At 38.2% G+C, this 23,096-nt stretch overlaps 2 protein-coding genes across 4 annotated transcripts in view; one reads left to right on the plus strand and one right to left on the minus strand.

The window, feature by feature from the left end:
* The window catches only part of adam19a (ADAM metallopeptidase domain 19a), a 281,413-nt gene that overhangs the window by 87,970 nt on the left and 170,347 nt on the right, over nt 1–23,096 (minus strand). The gene's annotated exons all lie outside the window — the stretch shown is intronic.
* The window catches only part of lrch4 (leucine-rich repeats and calponin homology (CH) domain containing 4), a 50,277-nt gene that overhangs the window by 929 nt on the left and 26,252 nt on the right, over nt 1–23,096 (plus strand). The gene's annotated exons all lie outside the window — the stretch shown is intronic.

The raw sequence follows: 23,096 nt of genomic DNA on the forward strand, positions 1-23,096 counted from the left end.
AGATAAGGTAGGGTTTAGACTAATACTTGTGTCCTCGTTTAATTGTTTGACTTACAGGTTTGCAGATCCAACATGGCACCCTCTCACAGAGCAATTTCCTGATTATATGCCACTTATTCTCTATTAGTTTGCCTGCACAGGAAACCAATAGATAGTATCTGGAGTGGAGATCTTTACAGTGAGGTGAGACAGTACAAAAACTGTTGGCTTCCTCTGCTTTTCCTTGCTGAGCAGAGGACTACCCCATTACCCCAGGTTGGAGAAATCAATCCACACATGTGACTTAAAGAGGCATTCCTTCTATTTACTTTTTCTGGGCTTCAGTAATTATGAACATCTGCTAGGAACATGCTAGGTATCGGCTTTATGGGATAAAAAGACCATGTCCATTGGTATGAACATATCAACAACGGCTTGCTGGTGACTATAATGATTGTGATATTTCATACTAATTACGCCTTGATTATAATGTATTTATCGATAAACGAAAGCCAGCATAATTTGATAAGTCGATCAGCGCTGTGGTGTTTTAAACTGTTTGGGTGCTAAGGGAGTTCCACATAAGTAAGTTTCAGGAATCCTACAGGAAGTGTTTAATGGGCTCCAAGAATGGTTGTGAGGTGGGATTCAAGATGGGCCTACCGGTGTTATTTTTGACCATACTATTAATAAAAGATACAATTGGCTACTTTTAGATGGATGAGAATATTTCATAGATTTGGCATGACTGATGGGCCTCTGTGGTCAGTTCATATAGAGTGGATTTTTGTTCATGTAGCTGTAATGCTGTAATGTAATGCTGCAATTAGCCTATGTTTGCACTGTTAAGACACATTACAATAATTTTAATAAAGTAATAGTAAAGTAGAGTAGTCTATTCTCTTCACGACATGGCATTACAAAATATAATATGTTATTTGACCAATGTGATGAAATATTCGCACTCTCATGGAAAATTATAGCGTTGTAAATAATATCGACAACTAACGATGCCAATGCTTTGATCACATTGTTCGGTATTTGCCAATATGGCTCCTGATCTGATCTACTCTACTACACTGCTTGTTCAGCATAAAAATTGTTTGTCATCATGGGTCTTAAAATACATCCTCATATATTGTAGTAGTCGCAGAGTGAGCTGATGTGACACATTCTGGCCCGTATGGTGACAGACAGAATATATTTGGGTTGTCTCCTGCTGCTGACATCACCTATTCCCAGTGGCACAGGCTGATTCAGTGGTTGTTCAGTTTGCTCTAATTCCATCTCTGACTCTTCCACCACTCGATAGTAGACATTTTGAGCTGATTACATGTCTGTGGAGCAGCCAAGCCCTATTTGGTTAATGTCTACAATTGAAGTAATGAAGCGCTCTCTGCCTCTCCCCATCTGTGTAGGAGTTTTTCAGAGTTGTCCTGATTCACCCATGTGTCAGCTTATTCCTCAGGTAGATTCTTGTTCACTTGTTCAGGTAATTTCAGTGGAGAATACAGTATCGCATTCAGTAAGGACTAAATATTTGTTGTAATTCAGTTGAAAAACTTGTGTGTGTCCTATCTGTAGGTCAAGGCACTGGTAATTAGGTTCAGTGGTGATTGTTAGTACCTTTTAATAACATGATTTAGGTTATACTTTTTAACCAGCTTGATTTACACAATTTTCCTTATCAGATTATTCTATTCTATATTATGGATTGTTGCTAGTGTTTTTCATAGTATCCCAGTACACGTAGTCTGTCTTTTTCACTATAAAAACAGCACTGAATAGATCTAAATGAAATGATCCTGTGTTGAGTAGTTTGTTTCTTTGGCGACGAATTCCAGCAGTCATTTGAAGTCTTGACTAGTTGAAGACATTATCATCTTTTGCTGTTCTTGGTCCCTTTTCCTTTTAATAATGGGCCTTATGGCATTGAAGATATTAAAGAATTGCCCATATTTTTGTCTGATATTTGTCTGCTTTTGTTAAAAATACTTGGTTGAGCAACTGACCTACAGGTTGAAGAAATAATGAATAATCAGTTTGGTCGATATTTGCACCTCTGCACATTTTGCAGAAGCTGATATTTTGTTTGGACCAACCAGATGCCTGAAGAATATGAATAAAGCTTTATTTGATCACTTTAGTGTGAAAAAAAAAACATGACTTAACAGCTCTTATATCCAGTTTGTAGTAAAACTGTTTTTTTTACTTTTAATCATTTCAAATAACATCATTTGGGGAAAAAATATAACCCAAAAAATAAATAATCCAAATCGACCTTGAATATCAGCTGATAAAAGCTAACTGACTTTGTATTTATTTGCTGACTGTATCACTGTATATTTTCTAATAGTTTGAAGGTGCTATGCCAGTTGGTTGGGCAGATAGCACACATCACTGCTGTATTTCTGCTTACACACTGTAAGGAGCCCAGTGAAGCTTGAAGGAAACAAAGCTTTACATCATTCCTGAGGCTAATTAGTTTTAGATAGCGAAGCTGAAAAAATGAAGCAGACCCTCAAGAAAAGTGCAAGGTTAGGAGAAGCGCTGGTGCAGTCAGCCATATCCATCGCGGCAAGAGAGCAGCTTTGTAAGTACTTATTAAATGGGGTTACCGCGATGATATACAGTGTACTTCCCCACTTCATTGATTCCGCAGCTGCGAGAATCTGCTGTATCACTCTCAAGACATTCTCTTTTGGTATGTATAGCAAACACTTTATGTAGGTTTCAAATCTGATTGTATGAATGCTTTTCCTATCCAAGTCCAAATTGGCCTTGATTTAGTCCTGATTTAGTCTTTTTTAAATTTTCTCTAGTAAATTAAAGCATGTCATTTTTTAGTTAGTAGTTATTGAGTCAAAAGTATATTCAAATATCACAATAATATTGATATCGCCGTTCCTAACAGCCAAATCGCAAAAAATGTTCAATATCATGCTATCTATTCAATATGCTATCATAGTAATGCTGATAACAATTGGCATGCTAAATTCCTGTTTTTTGAACCATAAAAAAGCTTGATAATTACGATGAAATGAGACCTGCTATCCGCATCTAAGATAATTACAATATATCTGTTGTGGGGTGAGATAATTTTTTGTCTGTTATTACATAAAAAAAAAAAGCTGGTACAACGCTTTTTAAAAATTCAGTAAAAAAGTCTAGTAGAAGACATTGAGAAATCACTGCCTTAGCCACTTCTGACACTATATTGACTGTTGTTTGCACAACTGTGCCGCATCTTATCTGGAGCACACTTCAGCACACTGGACTGGGATAACACTGGGTTCCTGCAGGGGCCAGCCTCTTTATGATAACATCAGCCCCCTCCTTCCCCCCTCTCTCCTTCCTCTTCACCCCCCAGCGGAGTGGTTTCCCTCAGGAGGTCAAAGGTTTACACACATGTACACAGACACACACTCGCCCTATGTTTCCCGGGTGCTCCCAGGGCTGTCTGCGAACAAAGCGAGGCCATTGTGAAGTGGGCCGTGCACCTTTTTGGACAGAGGCGTGCATGTTGTGATACAGCGGCTCTGGTTTGGCTTTTGATGGATACACACCAGAGGGCAAATGCTTTGAGAACAAGCAGGCTTTCTGTGTATGATGTATGGGCCGCTGACTGTGAAGAAAAAGACTGATAAAATGTGATGTCATTGGGTTAACAAGGGAGCCCTGGAAGCTTATCAGGAATATAGGGCATTTTAGTGGTTAGCTTGTGTGCTAATTGAATGGCGTAGGTTAAGTTGACAGCAATAAAAACTAGCATGACTGACTAAAACTTTGCTAAGTCACTTCAGTTTTATAGATTAGTTCAAACTAATATGTTTTATATTTAGTATTGTATAGTATAAGAACTAGTTTGAGATCAAGAGCTGTATGTTTACACAATCATGCAACAAATTATTTGCATCCTATACAAATAAATTGCTTCTATTTTTTACAATTTGTGAATTTTTTTGAAATTTAACCAAAAAATGTTGGCCTCCTTGTTATGGGTTTTACTATCTTAATGTCAGTATAGTCAAATATCGATTATTGGATACAACAGCAAGATAAATGTTGGTATCAGCTCCAAAAAAGTAAATAAATAAAAAAAATCTCTAGTAAATATTAATAAAGTCTCTAAACTAACTATGGATTAACCATTTTTACTATATAATGTTGTCACTGTTAAGCCTAAATTGCATGTGTGCTTTTTGTGCTGCCTTTTGTGATAGTGAAATTTTCTTAAATACTGTGTGCAGCTCCACTAGAGCAGAACCAAGCCTGTTCATTGTTTATTCTGCTGTTTCACCCGAGAATGCCCCCTTAAATTTAAGTGCACCGCTTATATTAAAGATAGCTAATACACAACGATACGGTGAATTTTATGTCAACACTGGCACTGAGTTCTTGTAAATTACAGGCAAGCTACTGTAATAAGGGACTCATTAGAGGAAGCACTTATTACCACTAAAGCATTTCCCTCCCTCTCTATTGTAATGACTCCAGATGTAATGTCCTGACCAGGATTTGAACTTGCATTTATAAAGTTTAAGTCAAAAATACTCTGTCCACTGAGGCAGCCTTCACAGTGTCATTTTAGTATGGTTTGATGGTTTGTTGTTTCTTGCAATTGGAACCACTCTTCTATAATACTCCATGCAAGATTTCTTTAGTTGTCATGCTAATATACTACTAACAAGTAAAAAATTGATGAGGAGGTTTATTTAATTTTATTTAGTCAAAAGTAAAAGTAACAGTATTGTTCATCGATAACAATATATAAGCCTTGTAATTTACCTGTGGACTGTCCCTGTAGTAATAAGCCACATATTGGATTTATTGAAAATGGTTGCAGTCCCGCTCCTATTTGCAGCACACTTATTACAGTGATGGCCAGGCCGTGTTGTTGTGATCTCTGGGATGTGAATTTGCTGTTGCACCATACACTACTGCAGCAGCTGACTCTCAGGAATAATGAATGAGCTGGAGAGGCACACACTTTGTGTGTATGTGTGTGAGAGAGAGAGTGGAATGTTTTCTGTGTAATCACTTACAGTGTGTCATGTTTTTACCATGTGTTTTCAGCATGAAATCATGAACAATTTTTCAGACTAGCATTGTCCAGAGACAGGTTAAGTGAATAGCCACTGAGATCTAAGACGTGTGAAGACAACAAAAATTAGGATAAAAGTGTGAGCAAGTTTAACAGATCAGAACATCTCCAAATCGACTTCTCTTGTGGGCTGTTTCCATAGTCACCAGTATCTATTTATCCAGAATGCAATTTCAGCCAACCTTTTAATTTGTACTTTCATTAAAAGTAATCCAGGCTGTCTTCATAGAGATATTATTGCTTTGTCTGGAAGGTTCCACAATAGGTGATACCTCTGGGCCATCAGTAGCTTAGCTGGTTGATTCTTCGTCCTCTGATCCAAAGGTCGGGAGTTCAAATCCCACTCTCAGCATAAAATATCACTAGTAAAATGGTCATCTCTCAACTGACCCATATGCTGGGGGTGTGAATCCAGCTTCCAAAGATGAATACTGTCAAGTCTTTAACCCCCCTCACCTCCAATGTCTGCGTGCATGAAAGTGTCTGTGAATAGGTGATATAAAGTGTTTTAAGTGCCTTGAAGGTAGAAAAGAGCTATATTAATATGACCATATGTTTACCGTTTAACTGACGAATCCAATCTGCAGAGAGGTGACCTAGCTCTCATTAGGAATGCATGCTTTTCAATTCCTTTTTTTCAACAATAAAAACACAATCGACTACATACAACATGGGTAATGATAGAATAAGGCCATACTGTGCATTTTAGGTAAAGCAGTAATATCTCCCCTGACCAGGAAAGTTACATAATGCACCTTTAAGCATAAACATGGCGATAACAATGGGTTGGCATGATTATTAGATATTGTATTGCCTGTTGTGAAGGATTCAGCCTAGAGATGAGTAAATGATAGCTTTTCTAATTACAAACGCTGAAAACGCAGTGCAGCTATTGAGATGAAATATACTCGATGTGACATAAAATATTTAGCACATTAGACGCAGCATTTTTCAAAGGTATGGTTTACAGCCACAGTCCCAAAGGGGTCATAAGAGAACACCCCTGTGCACCGTGGTTACCGCATAGCTCTCATTCTCAACTTTACAGCCAGGGGCCATGTGTATATAATTATTAATATTAAAAGACAAAAGCCTATTTCAGCTTTGTGGAGCAGGTGCATGACCCGGCCTATAGGAACATACTGTTAGCTTGTTGTTCATTGTGTTTCTAACCTCTAGTTTCTGGGCATTGAGCTGTTGGTTTTGTTTTCCCAACAGTTGACCCTGTGGCACAGTGTGTTATTGAAGCTGGGCTCTGCTATTGTGATTGGAAAAAAGAGCATGTAAGCCAGGATATTGAGAAATGTAAGCAAACCAAGGTCTTGCAAGTTCTGACACACTTGTACTTGGCTATACAAAGTTTCAGCTGCAAGTTCCTATTAAAAATAAAAATATTATTAATAGTACCATGACTTTTTCTTTCTTTTCTTGTGTCATTCATGCATATTTAGTCTCTTTCCTGTGCTTGTACTGCTTGCTTTTATGACATGATCATTGACATGAACCCATAATTGTGTTTGTTTTGCCTAGAAATTAATTGCTTCTAGTGCACATCATTTTAGTTGAATGTTAAATGCCTACACTAAAAACATAAGTGGCCATTTTGTTTCAATTTAAAATGTATCTTTTATCCAACATGGCAGTCGTTCAAAATATGCTTGCTTAATGAATCACCTTTTCTTTTACTAACATGCCTAGATTTCTTATTAAAAAAAACTGCTGATGAGAAGAAGTCTATTAAAACGCCATTACCCTCCTCCTGCTCCATACTATATTGACTGCTCGTATATTAGCAAACCACTCTGCCGTTTAGCCACAGTGGCATTGACGCGTACAATGCCACCGTGTGTTGTTGGGTTAATGGTGGCATTGAGCAGTCAGGGCCCAGCATACAAGCTTATCCAGGCTGTCAGCTGTTTACATCTGCTCCCTGTCATTAACTGTCTCTGACTCTCTCCCCATTGCAGTGTGTGTTTTGTGTGTGTAAAGATTTGATTTCCTCTGTGCTGCGGATGTGGCTTGGCCTGTTCACTCCGGCTGCACTTCTGCTTCGAGTGGAGGCTTCTCAAAGACTTCCGGATTGCCCCACACTTTGACGACACTATGTTTGAGAAAGTAAAGGGTTATGGGATGATGCAAGAAGACTGGGTATTAAGGGAGTTGTTAGTGCTAAAGTTTGATCTAAATTTAGACACATTGATAGGTCTAGTCCAGGTATGTCCAAACTGTGGCCCGGGGCCAAATGCGGCCCTCAGACCAATTTTTCTTGGTCGTCAAGCTTCTAGGTGAATTGTCCCATATTAACTTAAACAGTACTTTTTATTATAAATTTCTGAAAATCTACTTTAACAAGCCCATATCAAATATTTAATGTTTCTCACTGAGGAAGTAAGCATAAATAAAGATGTAATGGTTCAGTCTAACTTGTAAAAATAATGCAGATTTGAAGTATTCACTGTATTGGTGACCAGTCTATGGCCCTCAATTGGCTCTCAGCTTTGTCTGTGTTTTTATATGTGGCTCTTAATGAGACAAGTTTGGACACCCCTGGTCTAGTCGATTCAAAGAAATTCATGGTGGAACACATGCTTTGCTGGTCAGTTATCTGACCCAATTAGTAATAGGAAACGGTGAATTTATTTGTAAAAGGAAAACTAAACTTAGGATTCACCCCCAAATATTCAGCTAGCTCAATCCATGCCTTCTTATTTTTGCTCTTGTCCCATATAAGTCCTTGTCAACTAATACAAATTTTGAACAAAAACACCATTGACCAATTAAGTGACTAAACGGCCAATAGCCCTGATTGATACTGTAAAGATGTACCTATTTGAAGCAATAGCTACTATAATCATATGCTTCAATACTCAAAATGAATGTTTGTTCTGATCTCACATTTCCAGCTGTTATTACTCAATTATGTGAACACCTACGTTAGCTTAGCTGGGACATACTGTTGTTCATTTGCAAATCCACATGATATACTGTTGTTGTGAAGAACAGATGAATAATGCACACAAGACAATGAAGTTACTTTTGAGTCAGGGCTTTCTTTGCTGGTAACTTTAGCTGGATTCATCTAGTGGCAGCAAGTAGTATTTGTTATTATGCATTTATTTTTATTTAGAGATTGACAAGACTTCAACAAGCTGTCCCCTTGTTTCAATAATTAACAGACATTTATACATTTATGTTACACGAATTACCAGAAATAGTGATATACCAAAGATTTTTCTAACAGTCATTGTGTTCAAGTAAAGCAAGGACTTTCACTACCATTGGTGAATCTGTTATGGTCATATTTTTGTCCTCCTGTCTCAATGTGTGTGTAGCCTGCTGCCGTCTTTTTTCTCAGACCCCAGCAGCTGGTGGGGAGGGGGGGATTCCCTCCAGGGTCCTGGGGGAGGTAACCAGAGAAAAGGCAGAAACACACAGAGAGCCATGCTTACTCTGTCTGTATACTGTGTACTGCTGCGTTATCCGCAGGCATAGCCCATCTTGCACACTCCCCCATGGAACGCTTTCCAAGGCCAATGTGCTGGAGATCATATTGTTAGTCATAATGTCAGCTGACTAACTGTGGTAGACAAGTCACCAGACATCAGTTTGCTGCCAATTGTCTGTGTTGTACATGTGCTGTATTTTTATAGACTGTTCTACTTAGATTCAATTGTAGGGTAGGTATTGTTGTGTCATTATAGAAAGCACAGGCTAAATGTACATGTTGGCTAGTGAGATGGATGACAAAAGATTAGTAATTCGCAGGAACCTTAGCCTATGTTGGTAACAAGGAGCAGATAAAAATGGTTTTAGTGAAGGAACAAAGTCAAAACTGACTTTTGTATTGGATGGTGGATGTAGGAATATACATTAGCTCATGAAATGTTATACTTGTTGGAGTGTGGATGAACGATCAGATTGTGCCAGAAGTATACTCTTTTCATATAAAACCAATGTCATGTAACTGGCACCTTAGGTTTCAGGCATTATACAGACATTTCTAAAACCATTGACATTATAAAGTACCGGTAATCCTAAAACTTGTCTCAATATTCATTCATTTGGATAAAAATACCTTCTGCCCTACAGCTCTGTCTTTACATTATAAGCAACATAAGTCTAAGTTACCACATTTTAATCATGTTGACATTTTGTTTATTTAAGCCTGAGTGAGTTAGCTGGGCCAGCATTGCATAAGTACGTAAGCAATAATAGCTGTTGTTGGTGCCATGGTTTAATTGTTTAGTACAGGCTGTGCAGGTAGTGGATGTTGTTAGGCTCTGGTCCCATGACTGTGGGCTCTGGGTTTGTCCCGTAACACAATCTAACACTATAATACATGTGTAAATAATGTAATGGTGTGCCGAGCTGGCCTGCATGGGGACTAATGAGCCCATGCACGGGCCCTTATGTAACCCGGCAGGCCTTTTAACTCCCTGTTGTTTGCAGTCCAGATGGCTATCCACTCACATGGGGCCAAGGAGAGGTGCAGAGGGGACGGTTTGTGGGTGCTCCAGTCACCTCTTCAGTCTTGGGATTAAGTTACTCTTCTCCTAATCTCTCACACAATTGTAATATGACCTGTTTTATAGGAACACTGACACATGCCAGTTTTGTGTGGCTTTGTCAAGTTACTGTCAGCTACTTTTCTTCTGCCTTTTTGCCCCACGGGGCAACAACCACAAATCCCATGCTTTCGTAAACATATTTTGCACTTACTTCCCTTGACCCTGTTACTCCTTGTGCAGCCGGGAGGAAGTACAAGATTCAATTCTTTGTCTGGTGCACAATTTTACAATAATGCAAAATGCATTTAATTTTAGTCAACAAATTTCTTCTCAATTTTTTACATTGTTGCTAAAGATTTAATCTTGAAACCTCAGCTAGTAATTTGCCGGTATCGTTATTATTCAATGAAAAGTTTGTATGTCTGCATTTTTCTTGCAGTCTGCTTAATCTATGGATTTGATTTATGTAGAAATGTACCTATAATGCTCTCACACTGCATCCAACCCGTGCTTCCATTGACTTACTATGAGTGTGTAGTACTCCCCCTTTTGCATTAACATGTGGGGTTTTGCATATGCAGAAGTTGCAGGTGCTGATATAGGGAGAAGATATCTATGTAGGTGGGCAGAGATGGACTAGATGTATAGGGCTAAGGAACTAACACAAGAATGAACACTGTCATTTGTCATATCTGATTGTCAGAGAATCATCTGTAGGCTTGTTACGATAACAAATTTTGAAGCACGATGTATTGTTACAGGGCTATATGGCAATAAACGATAATATTGAAAGTAGTTTATGCCACTGATACATAACAATAATGCAAGATAATCCCAGTAAACTTTTTTTAAAAGTAGCATTAAGTGTCATAATCTGCAACGAATATGTTATTAAATCAGAAGTTACTTTTTCAATGCTCTACAGTTCAAATCTCATCTTATTACAACTAAAGTACCCCGAAACTCCCCATTTTTGCAAAGAAATTGTACACATGATAAATTTGTAGCCCCAAATATATTTTATATAAAAAAATAATATATATATATATATATATATATATATATATATATATATATATATATATATATATATATATATATATATATATATATATATATATATATATATATATATATATATATATATATATATATATATATATATATATATATATATATATATATATATATATATATATATATATATATATATAATTTATGACAGGCTGTTTCATCATGACTTCTTCAAAACCTTGGGCTCTCCCAGTGTTAACATCAGCCTTTACTGGAAGTGTGCTAAAAGGGTTTGCTAATGGAACACTTGACTATCTCCATTGAAAAAAAACAACAACTATGTAGCACAAAGTAATTTTGTTATCTTATCCAGTGTAGCTAGCTGTGTTATGCTAACCTATACCAGCAAAACATTAACCCCTTAGAATTCTGGGTCATTTTGGTGATATTGCCTTTGTTCTGACCTGTCCAAATTAAAATGATTATTATACCATTACAGAACCCTCAGCAGCACAAGTTTGGGGTCTTTATAAAGGTAACACCCTATAGTTACCCACAGGTGTAAGAATCACTGTAAATATGTCTACTAAGCATTTATACACTTTGGAACACACATAAAAAATATTTTTTCTCATCATTGCCAATTTTTTTTGTTTTGTTAAAATTAAGGTGTAGAAAGCTGCAGTAGGGAGCTGGGGACAAAAATACACTATATCTCAACTGAAAATATTGTTGACCACTCACATTTCAAATTTGAGGACAATATCTATAAAAATGATTTAGTAAATCCAGGCATTTTATGGAGGGACTTTTGATCTATCCAAATTTATCCAAACCTCACCAAACCTATCCAAATGGAAACATTTGGAGGACGTTTGGAAAAATGCCATAACTTTTGAATTCTTCAACCCACAGACATCAATGAAGGCTCTACTGAAAGCTTACACTTAGAGGAATCTTTATCTGCACACGTAGCTGCTATATTACTGATGTACATTTATATGGCATATCAAAACACAATAAAAAATGTATATTTGTATATAAAATATAGTCAAAACAAGTGGTATGGGTCAAAATAAATATATATTTACAAACACACTGCAAACGGTGAACAAACACACATTTCAAAATGTAAACAAACTTACACTGCAAACTGAAAACACACTGTACATGATTATGGCTTGTCTTCTGTGTGTCAGTCATTTTAGCAGTCTCTCTGCTGCTGGAAGCACACCCCTGTGCTTCCAGCAGTGCATATACTGTGGGTTAAACATTTCACTGGAGTTTTGGCATGTCACTTCCTGCACTTCAACCTGCAACTCCAAAACTGCTACAAAACAACAGTGCTTAAAATTACGTACCAATTACGAAGGGATTTCTGCATCTACTCGGAAAACCATGGCATGCCATACATCATCGTGTTTCGCTGCTCTTTGGCTGTAAGAGGAAAACGTCACTAAACATGTGTAATGTAATTGGTTGATTCTACAAGGGGGAGAGTGGGGCATAAACTTTCAGTCATCTGTGGCACTGATTCGCTGTCTGGGGCTCCAGTAACCCACAGCTCCCACCTTATTGGCCAACATTGGTGTCAATCACAAGGTAACACATTTGTTTAACCCTGAGAAACAAAGTTGGCACTGTCAGAAGTTTATTATGCTTGAAATCGACAAAAGAAATGCAAAAAAGTGACAGAGCAGATTTCACGTTCGGAATACTTTCCTGCAGCAGATTGGACATGGAGGATCTAATTTATTTTGTGGACATAATTTCACTGGATTATATTGTCTGGACCTGTACGGAACGAATGAGGCCAACTTTGTAGGAATATGTTGATGTTTGACAGAACTAGAGCCCTTAAAGTCCAAATCCACATTTTTGACCTTTCTGTAAAAACGGCTTTCTTTTCAACCCTGTGTTGATTGCAGGTGAAAATTGCATATTCAGAAAGATGATTGCCATAGCTTTCATTTGATGTGTAGATTGTTTGTGTGGGTGACACAGAAATATACGTACATTGCTGTAAAATTGTAAAGTAAAGGGGATGGGCCATCGGACCGTTAACAGGTTAAACAGCACAATATCTTTTAGAGTTACCTCAAAAGTTATTGCATACAAATACGTTTTTCATTTAAAAAATAAAAAGTAGAATATTGAGTTTTGGTAGGCCTCCATGTTTAGAAAAGATTCTGAACTGCTCCAAACCACATCACTATATTTACTTGTTTTAGCATGCTTTAATTCTGGCTGAGTCACTAGTGGTTTGCCTCATCACTCCATTGTTTCCTTAGTCAGCAGTGACATGTCTCAGAGGCTGATCAGCCTCTGAGAAGGAACTGAATTTCCAAATGCTTTTTTTTTAACTATTATTTGTTGGTTATTTACTATGATCCCTTAGCAGTACCGATGGGCCAGCTTCCTGGCCCATGTCTTCCCCAAGTCTTGTCATGGGAAATTTGTCTTGGGCTCACTGCCCGCAGCTTAAAACACAGTTACACTCACATATCACACATACAGTCAGACAACAGTTAGGGCTCATCAAAAAGAAGACAAGCAAGTGTCAATTATTAATGTCCATTGTTCATTTTGTGCCAAGTGTCCAAGTTATAGCACCAGCCCAATTTCACAAATGTAGTAACAACCATAACTTCATAAATTTATGTAGCAATGGAAAAAAAAAAAAGTTTTAAAATTTTTTTATACTTCAAATTACTTTAAATTGGAGACATTTTGACACGGAAAAAATTACTCAAGATAAATAGCACTAATACTACTCTATGCCACTCACACAATATAAGTACAGCAGCAGTACACTAGCGCAAAGAAAATGGACACAATAAATACTGAGCCTGAAAGCTTTTTTTATATTGAGCTATCATACTATATAGTAATTATTGAGGCAGGCATATACAAAAAATGTTCTATTTGACCACATGCGGGATACATAGTCACATTGCTGAAAAGGCATACACCCATTTTCATTCTTGACCAGTCAACCATTTACCACACATGCTCTGACGTTATGTCTTACATGTTGTGCAGCATGTAGCGGTGTTATGTTGCCTGAGTTCAGTAGCTTGACTTGTTGCTATAGTGTGAGGCCTGTGATGTAACTAACACTGCACCACATCCTGCCTCAGCCGCGCGCCCAGACGTGGAGAGGCGTCGTCACTGGCAACCTGCTGAAATCAACCCACGCACCATCAGGTCGGCTGGTATGCTCAAATACTTGTCTAGATTTCTTTAAAGAAGCCGCACAGGCAAGGTGGGCATTCATAAGTTATGTACAGTATGTCACACTTGTATTCTGGCCTGGGTCTAATCCAGGTGTGGGCAAACTTTTTGACACACTGGCCACAATGGGTTCTAAAATTTGACAGAGGGGCCGGGCCAGGATATATATATGTGTATATATTACATTAGAGATTTGGCCTGTAACATATAGCAAAGCATGAATATGCAAGGCTCATTGTACAAATTGTTTTCCAAATGTATTAATTAAATTAATTATTAATTTATAAAATTTTAGTTAAGTAAACACAGCAGAAAAACTTTGAACAAAGTTTACCCTTAACTATTTTAATATAATTTGGTCACGTTCGGCGGGCCATATTAATAAGCCCAAAGGGCTGTGTGTGGCCCATGGGCCATAGTTTGCCCATGTCTGGTCTAACCTGATGTGTTTGGGTGGCCAGACTGAAAATTTAGGTGGGCAAATATAGAGTATGTGGGTTCAGATTAGGTAGTGAGTTTGATTGGGTGGGCAAGAATATAATATGCAATGCCACCCTTGTCTATGGCTACAGCCGGCTGTGCTTAAGTGCCATTGGTTCCATGTGGTAATTATCTATTTTATCAATTAATATGCATAATGAGAATTCCTTCTTTTAATATGTAACTTAAAATAAAATTTTCTGATTACTAAATCCTGAAATGCAATAAGCATTAATCAGACATGCACAAATCAATCAAAATACACCTTGAGAAAGCCAATGACGATGGAAAACTGTTATAACATGGTTAAAATCTCATTAAAGTCAATTTTGCATAATTTAAATATTTGGTACATCCATTGCTTTGTTTGTTACAAATACATGCAAATGTGCTTCACTGCAACCTACAGTACTTACTGTTTGTACTGAAGTACTACAGTACATACTACAGTACTGTGATAATTCTAACCTTTAGCATTATATTGAGCTTAGCGCCATCATAACACATGTACAATAACACAGCTTTATTATCTTGGCCTTTCTTTTATTTGGGTAATTTTCTTCTTATCACTTTGCAATGTGTGTAGAGTTGGTGAGACAGAGCTTGTGCTGAGCCAAAGTAGGTGTGTGCCTTCTTGGAAAGTGTCTTTACAGAGCTGCTTTGAGCCTGTCATGTCTTTGTTCATGTCCCTGTGTGCGGCCCTCTCTCACGTCTTTTGTACTTCTATTATCTTACTCTTACTCAGTCGCTCCACCCCTCCTCTATGTTGGTCCTCCTTTTCATCCACTCTTTCTCCCTCACTCCTCAGGTGGCACAGGCTCACTCGGGAACAAGCTTAAAATGGTATTTCTTTTCATTGTAGATAAACATGCTATGGCACTTTACAGCAAAAATATTGCTAGAGTAGACAAGGTAACTTGTGCAAAACTGTGAATTGGTTAACAAACACTGCTTCCCATTTTTTATATCAAACAGGAAGTCAGATCCTAACCACTAACTTGATTGAGTCATTGCATTATCCAGCCCTATAAGGTTCCTGTCACTACCTGTTCCTGTTCCTTCCTCCCCTGGCTACTGCTATGTCATCATGTAATCATCATGAGTTACGTTCAGGTCATCAAGTCAAGTGGAGACAATATGCTGTGAGTTCAAGACAGTTCAAAAGAATCCTTGTGTACGTTTTATGTAAAGACAGCAATAGCGTTTTCCTACATTTTCCTACCTCTGGTCTTGTGATGCCTGTGGTCATCAAATTCACTCCCCAATGTGTTACGTCATGCAGGAGCCGTACATTCAGTACAAGTTTTAAGTTTGCATTGGTTTTCTAATGTGGCAACAAGGGAGGGTTAGAGTTAGTCCAGTGACATAAGGTGGCTTCTTTTCATTCTGAGAAGATTAGATTAACAGACTTTGACAGTTCTGGCTAACACATGTACTGCTCCACTGACTTAAGATGAGCTCTTAAACTACTTTTGCACCTTTGCTGAATGAGAGTGTCTTCGTCATCGTTAAAGAGAGCGCACGTCACTGTTTCATTTGAATAGTTGAAGTTTTACTTTAACTTTACTCATACTTTATGAATAAAAAAAAATAATTAAAATATTGCAGAGCTGGATCGGGTATTGGTTCCACTTATTTACCAATAAAGTGTTTGCTAAATGTTGTGTTCCGTTAAATTTCAAGTATTTTAGTCTCATGCATATTTCCTTGTAATTTGACTCCAAATTTGCTTTGCTGTCTCATTGTTGTGCATGTTTGCAGTTAAGGTCATTGGGTCAACAGTAATTTAAGCGTCTGAAGTGGATGGGACTTGTAATTGGAACTGTGCCGTACCAATCCTCCTTGTGATTCTGATCCTTCCCAATCCTTCATCCGACATTGCTTTTAGGCCTTGCTGTGTCTGCCTCATAAATTCACTTCTAAACTTCAAAATAGAGTCAACACTTGCGTTTCCGAGAGCTGCACTTGAATGGCAAACAGCCAGGATCAAAACAACTCTAGCCCTGCGGTTTGGAGGTTTTGGAGTATTTTTCACTGCTGCAGGAGTGGAGTCTGTGATTTGATAGCAGCAGGTGGTTTACATTATGGCAATGCAGCCCTGTGTTCTGTGTATCAAAAGTTTGACAGTGAAACGAGTGTGCTAATAAAAGTGTGACCTCACTGTGATGGTGAGCACATAGTCTTTGAACCGGGATTTGAGATGTTTTGTTGCAGTGTTTTTGAGGACTTTGTGCCAAGGTTTTAGAGTGAGATCAGAATTTGGGACTGGGACAGTGTAGCTGAGGCCAACAGCCAGAAATGCTGTATTGATTTGTAAAACTGTTATTAAAAATATAGAAGTAACGCATCTATGAAACACATGTGCTGAAAGCACATTAACATGTATGATGAATTTCATATTTCCTTTAGTTCCAGTTGACTTTTTATGTTCCTCTACCATTGAATTAAACAATCTTCATTTGTATTCTTATATTGTAGTGTTTGCACGAGCAAGCAGTGTCAGCATTGTGATGTGCATATTTGTGAATGGTGATTCAAACATGCACATACAAGATTTGACCCAAATTGTGCAGTGACCCAAATCCAGCAAACTGTTTACAACCAACAATGTCAACTCTAAACAATGATTCTTCAGATAAAAATACGATTCTTTATGCTGGCACCAAGCCTGCACAATTACCATGATAACACTACTGGAGTTAACTGAGGTCAGCAAAACCAAAATAGTTATTTACGATTAATCCTTGCTCAGTTGACCTTTAGGGTTGGGCAATGCAATTCCACTCATTCCAATCATGTTTGGAATCTGCCAGATTTAACCATGAGCACAGTTTCAAATTTCAGACAAAAAAATTAGCATCTCTCAAAAAATTCTCTCCTCCGAGTTCCACGATAAGATATTTCAATTCTTTGACATTATATCTTAGACCATCTTGTAACATGAATGTAGTCCACAACCCCCTCCTGACAAACACTTGCTTTTAACTAATGACTTGATTCAGTGTGCTCAGTGGGAATATTCTCTCCCTGATGAAGGAACATCCTTTCGTCTAAAAGAGCTGTCATTGACTCTGCCCCAAGCTGCGAGGCACACTCTCTCGTCTGGATCTGAGGGTGATTAAGAAACCCTATCCAGAGCACGGAGGGGCCCGCGTGAGTCAGCCGCTACCAGGAACCATCTCCACACATCCTCCTCCTCCTCATGAGGCTTTGTTGTGATTTGGCTCCCAACCATGTCAGTTTAAAGCCAGCGCCCTGCAGTCTGGACCATGGCAACCCCTTGAAGACTGGTCATTTTACTGGCCCATTCCACTACACATGCTTTTCCCATGATGCTTCTTGGTGTTTAGGCTCTGGCCATGTTCCAAGATAAGCTGCCACAGAAGCTAAACCCTCCAAACGGACGACTGTTGGCGCTCTTGTGTTCTGCACCTGTGTTGACCAAAATGGAGAGAGTATTCAAACATTATGCATTTCATTAAATGTGGAAGTAATCTGTATTTAGGTGAAAGAAGTGATTAGTTATGGATATGCTTATACAATGACATACGCCACTAAAACTTTACTTGATGGAAATTCTGGTAACACTTACATTACATATATTTGCAAAAAAAAATAAAGCATCACAACTCTCTCTGCATTTTTATCTTGTGGAGCAATATTTTATGTTAGTTTATGTATTTATCTTGGATTGTTGACATGAATAATGACCAAAAAATAAAACACATTTTTAGAGCTACAACCCACAATGTCCCAACAATAATTTTGCAAGGGCCAAATTTGATTGGTTGCCAGTCGCATGATACATGCATTTTCATATTTTGAGAAATGAATACCAAAGCAAATTATTCCACTGCCTATTTCAACCACTTAAGACACTACACAGCACTTTCACAAATATCAATACTACTGAATGGGCATTTTTCAATCCTTTGTTTTCCGTCAGCTTTTTGTGGTAGCCAGCACCTCTCCATCCCCCAGTGCCCACTCCCACAGACATGCATATGCTCCCATTCCACCCCCCACCCATTGTTCGGGCCGCACCCCTCCAGCTACGGGCCAGGCATGGGGTTGTGGAGTACAACATTTACTGTACAAGAAAAGAAGGCTCACACTGTCTGAACTCGCACTGTTTTTAGGCTATGTAAAATGGGCTTTTCTAATGAAATTCTTTGTCTGCTGCCCCACAGTCAAGTCAATGTGCTTTATTAAACCCAGTAGGACGCCATTTCTTTTTCTAATCTGGCCCGACTGAAGGAAGCCAATTTGTCAGATTTTCCACTTTATGGGTGTTTGCTACTTGAGCATGGATGAGCATGGATTTATTCTGGCAGGGACTAGATCAATGCAACGTGGGTCAAAACTACTAATTAAAGTACAGAAACAGATCTATTAAAAAGTCTTTTATTGTAAAAGTCAGACTTGCCTACATGTTTGGGCTGCATAATTCTTCAGGGCATACAAGAATAAAAAGATGTCAGATACTTTTAAATAGATTGGCAGCCTGCCACTTGACAGAGTCACATGATAATAATTAGGACATAAAGAGCAAAAAAACAAGTTCCAATGTGGCCTGATTATAGATTATACCTATTTAGTAATAACAACATACAATCTACAGTCATCTACTACACAAAGATACTGTTGATAATACATAAACTGTACAATATACACTATAAAAAGACCCATAATCTTATTTTACTCCCTGTCTGACATGAAGTCAGACTAAACCTTTCTTGTTTTTTTTTGTTTTTTTACAAAATTATTTGTATTTGCTAAATGCCAGAATGAAGAAAGCAATGAAAATGTATCTTTAAAAATACTTCTTTCATTAAAGTTAGATGTTTACATACATTTCATCAGTATTTGGTACTATTGCCTTTTAAATTGTATAACCAGTCAAACATTTTGGATATCCTTCCACAAGCTTCTGACTATTGGCAAGAATTTTGGCCAATTCCTCCTGACAGAACTAGTGTAAATGAGCCAAGATTGTAGGCCGCCTTGCTCGCACAAGCCTTTTCAGGTCTGCCCATACATTTTCAGTAGGATCACGGTCAGGGCTTTGTAATGGCCAATCCAAAATTTTGGTTACAAAGTAGCTTAAGGATAACAAAGTCAGTTTGGCAGAATGCTTTGAGTCATTGTCCATTTGGAAAACCCATTTGTGGCCAAGCTTTAACGTCCTAGCTGACGTCTTGAGATGTTGCCCACACAATGTTTCCTCATGATGCCATCTATTTTGTGAAGTGCACCTGCAGCCAAACATCATCCCAACTGTGAAATTCGGGGGTGCAAGCATCCCCCTTTTCCCTTCAAACATAATGATACTCACTATGGCCAAACAATTCAAATTTAGTTTTGTCAGACCACACAGCATGTCTCAAAAAATAAGGTCTTTGTCCCTGTGTGCATTTGCAAACTGTAATCTGGCTTTTTAATGTTTCTTCTGGAGTAATGACTTCTTCCTATCAGAGTGCCCTTTCAGCCCATGTCAGTACAGTACTGTGGATACTGACACGAGCTTCAGCCAGCATCTTCACAAGGTCTTTTGTTCTTGGGTTGATATGCAGATCTTGAACCAAAGCACGTTCATCTCTGGGACACAGACGCCTTTTCTTTGCTGTGTTTATACCTGCATATAATTGTTTGAACAGACGAATGTGGCACCTGCAGGCATCTGGAAATTGCACCCAAGGATGAACCAGACTTGTGCAGGTCCATAATTTTCTTCCTGATAGCTTGGATGATTTATTTTGACTTTCCTATGATGTTACAGAAAGAAGCAGTTTGTTTCAGGTGTGCCTTCAAATACATCCAGAGGTGTCTCTTTAATTTGATTTGTTTATATGCATACAGTTTACAATCCACATTGAAAAGTGCCAATTGGTGGTGAAAGAAAGGCCCTGGGAGCTGGGAGGTAATTCTAGACCACGTTGTCCTGCAAATACAGGGGGATCAGCAAAGGCAGATAAAAGGGTGGGATCGCTGCGGAAACTGTTCCAGTTGTATTTAATAATCAGTTTGATGCTCCTGTTGGTCTCTTTTTTATATATTTTTTATGAAGATATTGTCCTTTCTGTGGACTTGACTTTCAGTAGTATTTGATTTAGAGTTTTATCTTTTGTAAAAGAAAAAATGAAAATAAATCATCAATGAATCTCCCATAGAATTTAATGAATGGAGGGGCTCAACATACTGTTCTTCTTATAATCCCAAATAAAGTCCACTGTAATTTGGAGCATGGCAATGCCCTTGGTCTGTTTATATAGTTCAGTGGTTCTTAACCTGGGTTCGATCGAACCCTAGGGGTTCGGTGAGTCTCAGGAGTTCCCCGGAGGTCAAGACACGCACCCGACTCATGATTCGCGGACTGAGAGCGTCTCCAGACGCTGGCCCTGTCCCAATTCAACAAATGCACCCTTTGATGTGCCTATCGAAGTGCCTGCCCGACTTAAATGAGCCGTTCGAGCAGCATAAAAACATAAAACGACATAAAAACGAAGAAAAGGAACAGACTTTGCTGTGAAAATGACATGAGAGTGGCACTTGCCAAGGTGAAGCCATGCATTTATGAACTGGTCTCTCAAAGGCAACTGCAGAAGTCACACTGATTTGCAGTAAAAATATTAAATATTCATTATTATTCTAGCCTGATGGAAATTAGGTGATGGGTGTGTGTTAAAATGTTAAAAATAATAAATTGCATAAATACAATAAGTTAATTATTGGAATATAAAGGTTAAAAATGAAAATTATTTCAGTGTGGTAGTATTAGAAAAGGTCATATCTTTGTGAAAAGGTATGTATGTAATTTGTTGTGAGTTCATGCATCGTATTGGTTTTATTCTTTGAACACAGTGATGTTAATGCACGGTTCATTTTGTGCACCAGTAAAACATACATATGTCTTGAATTTGGAAAAAAAAAAAAAAAAAATTTCAATAAAGGAGGGTTCGGTGAATATGCATATGTAACTGGTGGGGTTCAGTACCTCCAACAAAGTTAAGAACCACTGGTATAGTTTATCTTGGAACAAGGAGATAATATTATGTAATGTTCAATGTGTCAAATGTAGTAGTATTAGTTTTTTTCTAACTAGTGAAGCATGGTCCTTGAGAATGGTCAATACTGGTATACAAAGGCTCCACATCCATGGTTACTAGGAAAAATTCTGGGCTATAATGGATGTCCCTTCATTTTTGTAAAACATGTGTGGTGTCCTGCACCACAGGACAGAACTGTAGGTTCAGTTATGGTGTTTATTCCCATTATAATGGGTCCTTGAGGTGCTGTGTGCACGTTTTAATGGATTTTGGGCAAGAGGTAGAATGTAGCAATTTCAGTGTCTGAAGGAAACAAAAATCATTGGCATTATTTTAAACATCCCATTTGGACAATTTCACAGACTCAGGAGAATCAGTGATTCTAATACACAAGCAGCGGGTATGCACGTTTCAGGTCTGACAAAGATAACTCTAAATCAAGCACTGAGTCAAGTCAAGTCTACAGAAAGAACAAATCTCCATTTAAAAAAACTGTATCCCTAACACATATACATACGTGAAAAAAATCCAAACATACAGTTTTCTCATGACTCAATACAGTACAGTATAATTTCCATATGTTGTAGGCCAATTACACTATGTCTTCTCTGTTCAAGTATAGCAGAGTTAGGCCTGTTTTCTTTCAGTTATCTGTGAAATGTGTATTGTATTGTGTTATATTATAGTATTGAGCATTGTTCTATGTCTATATGTGGACTTCTCTTCATGCACATACACCATCCATCCATCCATCCATTTTCTTCCGCTTATCCGGGGCCAGGTCGCGGAGGCAGCAGTCTAAGCAGGGACTCCCAGACTTCCCTCCTCCTCCTCAGGGATGCACATGCACAAAAAAATAAATTAAATTTATAAGTAGGCTCCTTGAATCATAGCATTGGTGGTGATCCTTTGATGACGCACTAACCATACTACATCAAACTAAGCTATTACACATTACATTGCAGTGGATTTTGAGTAAATGTCCTTATTAATGGAACCCAGTAGGTAGTAGCCCATATAAAAAAGTGGGTTAGAAAGAGAGCGCTTCAGTCTCCTCCTCCAAGCGCAACATCCAACAGCAATCAATACAGAGCCATTGGGCTGTCTGCCATTGACAGACATCCTGCTGCCGGGGAATGCTATGTGCTAATAGTGGATGTTTGAAAATCACTGCACTTTTATAGACTGTCAATGCTACCGGATGTGCTGCTACATGTTTTCACTTTGTACCATGCTAGTAAAGAGACAGGGGGATTCAGATAGTTGTGGGCTTGTATTGTGGGGATGACAGGGACAACCTGGAGACGATGCAGGATGGGGGAGGATGAACAAAATGCTTATGAGCTTCGATGGTCACGATATAATGGCTTGGGATAAGGAAACGTGCAGCCCTGGCTATTGGAGGCAAGGGATTACTGGAAATCTCTGGAATATTATACATGTACTTTAGTTAAAGGTGTTTTGTCTCCATGTAGATATCATTGCTTTGCCTAGAATGTAATACATTATGGCATTAAACCTAACTCTGGAGACAAGCAGGTGACTACTTAGCCACAAGGCTAAACTAGCTCATATCTGTGGAGAGGTGAACCCGCTCACAGTAAAAGTTTATGTGTTTTGTAGCACTGAAACACTGAACATTCCAACTAAAGGAAAAATATATCCATGGACACAAGCAGGTGGTGTGCACTCTACCAAAAAATTTACATAGAGCACCTATAAGTCCAAGCT

This window comes from Periophthalmus magnuspinnatus, chromosome 18 (genome assembly GCF_009829125.3).
Source record: "Periophthalmus magnuspinnatus isolate fPerMag1 chromosome 18, fPerMag1.2.pri, whole genome shotgun sequence".
Lineage (NCBI taxonomy): Eukaryota > Metazoa > Chordata > Actinopteri > Gobiiformes > Gobiidae > Periophthalmus > Periophthalmus magnuspinnatus.